Source organism: Corapipo altera, unplaced genomic scaffold (genome assembly GCF_003945725.1).
Source record: "Corapipo altera isolate COAL_440 unplaced genomic scaffold, ASM394572v1 60401, whole genome shotgun sequence".
NCBI lineage: Eukaryota > Metazoa > Chordata > Aves > Passeriformes > Pipridae > Corapipo > Corapipo altera.
In genome coordinates, this window is record NW_020885608.1 from 1 (window position 1) to 3,939 (window position 3,939).

The following is a 3,939-nucleotide window of genomic DNA, read 5'->3' on the forward strand; positions in this document are numbered from 1 at the left end:
CATTATTAGGACTGATATTTTAGTCATGTAAATAAGGCCACCACCTCTGCAGCAGAGCAGTCCAATCCCACATGTAGCCAGCCTCGGCACAGCCACGATTCCAGCCTCCCAAGAGGAGAGGGCCTCTCTCAACGACAAAGAGGAAACACCCCCAGCAGAGCCAACATGAAGAAAACCCTCAAAACCATCGCACACTACCCCAAGCTCACTCCTTTGCCTTGTTTGTGGGGGTCTGTGCCATACTGAAAACTGGTTTAGCACAAGTCCCAGGAGCAGTTCCTCTCCAGTGGCACAGGGAGCCTGGGAAGCTGGGCACACACTCACTGAGCAAAGCCCCAGGAACTCTGCTCTGGCTGAGGCTGTCAGGAGCAATACCTCAGCTCAGCCATTTCAGCTTTTCTGTCCCACACTAAATCACATCACTGACTGTCAGAGAGTGAACACCTTCAGGGCACGAGCCTCAAGCCTATCCCTAAGCCACAGAAAGCACCAGCCATCTCCCTGTCATAGGATCAAAATGTCCATCTGTTCTCAACACTATCAGCTCTCCTTTCTCCACATCTGATTTTATTGTGCTTGCTTCCTGGCGGCACACACTGAACTTCTTGGCCTCAAAATGTTTATATCTATCTTGGCCAGGAGCTCCCACTGGGAGCAGCCGCTGCCGAGCCCTGGGGAGCGTGGTGGAGACACACAGCTGATGACAAGACCAAGGCTCCAACCCCCATCCCCCCACATCTCCCGGCAAGGGCTGAGGCTGCCTTTGGCCAGACCTGTGGCATCTCAGTGCTTGCATGGCCAGAGGAGTGACCCAGAGCAGTGTTGCCCCAGCCACCCACCTTGTCCTTGACAGCCGGTACCTTCCCGCATCGGACAGCCAGGGCATCTCCCGGCATCATTCAGTCGGAAGAATGTGCATGGAGGACATAGGCATGTGTTGGGTTCGACATTGGAAATTTGATTGGAACAGCTGTGCCGGCTGGGCCTTAATTGCAGCTGATTAATGTTTTTGGCACTCAGCGTGCAGGCTCTGTTTTGGGGCAGATTTCTCTGGGGCTTTGATTGCACCTTTTGAATAAAGTCAGAATTTAAAGAATTGAAATTGCTTTCCAACATTCACAGAAAAATGGGGTGAACTGGGTAGGGAACAAGGAAGCCCTGCTTTCGTTGTGGCATGGCACTCTTTGGCTGATCTCGTCCAAATGAGGATGCAATCCCTACAATGTGGTCCTTTGAATGACCCCACCACAGCTGGATGGTGCCCAGGCTGGCTGAGAGCTTGCAGCATTTTTGGGGTTTGTTTCTTTCCTTTTTTCTTTTCTTGTACTTTTCCAGACCACTCTTCTCACCTCAACCCTTCATCTTTCCCATTCTACCCATGCCAGAACAGACTGCCCCTGTTTTCCCACCCCCTTTCCTCCCTGCCCCCTTCCCCATGCTCTTTTCTTCTTCTAGAGCTCCAAGTTTTGCAGGACCACCAAGCCAAGGCTCCTTCCAGCCTCAGGCACAGCACGGGGCTTCCCATTGCCTCTTCTGGAGAGAGCACATGGAACAGCTTCACTAATGTGATCAGTCCTCACAGGGAAGCAACCCTTCTGCCCAAAAACCTTGTAGAATCAGACTTCTGACAAGTCTCTTTCCAAGGCTTTTAAGTTCCTTGCTCTGTCACTCTTAGCTGAAGAAAAGAAGTGTTGAAGACAATTTTGAGCTCAGTTAGGACAGCTCACCCTTGGGAGGAACACAGGCTTCACCTTAGAAATTGCCAAACTGTACAAAATCCACCCACCACAAGCTCAGGGATCTTGTCTCCAGCAGTAACCAGCTGCAGATCTTTTAACGGCAGCTACAGCCAAGTAAACACAGAGTACTCCTTTCTCATCAAGCACCTGAAGATTTAGTTTTTTGGGGTTTTTTGGATGAGGGAGGTGTGGGGCAGGGGGGCATTGATGTTCCTTCTGAAATGCCTTTTAGCTTTTGCTGTAATCTTTTTGAGTAGTTTTATTTTCCCCGGGTTTAACATTCATACCTCCTTGGCTTCCTCCATCCCACAGCAGTGAGCTGGTCCATAAGAACCATTTCTTTTTATCATCTGTGTATCTACTCTCACTTCCACGTTTTGATTCACCACTCCGCTGCTTTCATGACACGTGCAGTAACAAAGCCCCCACCTCCCTTCTCAAGAGCATCACGAGTTGTCACTTGGCACTTTCAGCCTCTCTCTCCTTCCTACTTAGAGCTGTCCCTTGGAGTCCATATGAACCACGGCAGAATTCACCCTGACCACCAAGGGAAACCCACAGTTCTTAGAAGACTTCACCGGGGCCCACTCATGGCTGCAGGCAAGGTTTCAAGACAGCCTGAACTTTAAAGCACCCGCCTGAGTGTCCATAGGATGAGGCAGAAGGCCTTAGAAAGGCTGGAGCACTCACTCCCTCAACTCCCAATCATCCAATACAGATTTTACTTTGCTCAGAGCCCTTCAAAGGCTTTCCTCTGCACCAGAGGGAGAATTAGTGTTGTAGCAAGATCCTCACTTGTTTGGGGTGCTTTTGTAACACTGAGGGAACTTTTGTTCCTTGAGAGCTTTTACCCCTTACCAGAAATAGTCTATTCTTATCCCTTAATAGAAAACGGTTTGCACAACAAACAACACTCAGTTTTGATGCCTCTGTTCATTTTTTGAAACTGACTCTCCATGGACCGTGTGAAGGCAAATGAGTTGTAGGTATGAGAGGGGAAGCAAAAATTCCAAATATGTGACGTTCTCGGGTCCTTCCAATGAAGATAAACTGGGAAGTTTGCAACTTCTTTCAACTCCTTGTGTTGAGTAATGGGAAGTAATGCTTTCCTGAATTTAGGATTATTAAATGCCAGATTCTTCTGTGCCTTCACAGCAAAGAGGTTTTTGTGCTGCAGGTAATCACTGCCATGGAGAAATCATTCCAGCAAGGAGCCACAGCTTCTGCCTTCTGGCAGATGCCAAGCAGTGCCACCAATTGCTGCAGCAGCTCCTCCCAACAGCCCCCTGCGAGAGCACAGACATCAAGGCCTCTTGGCTCTGGCTACCCTCTGGCAGGGAAGTCCGCAGCGGGCACAAGTCTTTGGGGTAGGAGATGGGCACCACTCCTGCCAGGACTTGGGGCAGTGGCAGGTCTCCTTCAGCAGGGACTTGCCAGACCTGCCACTTTCGGTGCAGCCCTGGCCAAAGGGATCAGAACAGCATTCGTGCCCTTGCCCACGTATTTGCTTCTCTGTGCAACACCTCCTGTGTTTGTGATGGCCACCAGCCAGGATTTCTCCCAAGGAGGCCATGCCAGCTTCTGTGCAGGCCCCGTGCCCTTCCCGCTGCGGCTGCGTCAGCAGCCAAGGGGGCTCTTTCTGCTGCCATGAGCAGGCACAGGAGGGGAGTGTTTGCTCCTTTTTGGAGACGTTCCTAAAGTTCACGTCCAGCTGTCTGAGACACTTTAGGGAATGGATTCCTTGCAACCTGGAGCAGGTTGGCTGGGCTGGGGGAGGCCCCCGGGCACGTGGCAGTGTGTCACAGGGCCCTTTGTGACACGGTGGTCATCGACAATGGGATGGGGCAGTGTGTCCAAGGGCCCTTTGTGACACGTCCTGATATAGGTGTTTGGTGACAACGCAGCCACGCCACTGTGCTCGGAGCACGCGTCTGGACAGGACGGGACAGAGCGGTGCTGTGAGGAGTTTCCTTGCAGCCAACTCGTTCCTCACTGACCCGAAGCATTTCCGAGGATTTTTCTTCTATCAAGATCTCTCGAGGCCAGACCACAGGAGCTGGTGACCCGGAGCTTCTCTGAGGCACCACCACTCCTGGTGGAAGGCGCCCTCGAGGACAGGTCACGGGAGTTGGTGACCCAGAGCTTCTCTGGGGCATCATCACTCCCTGTGGAAGGTGTCCTTGAGGCAAGACCACAGGAC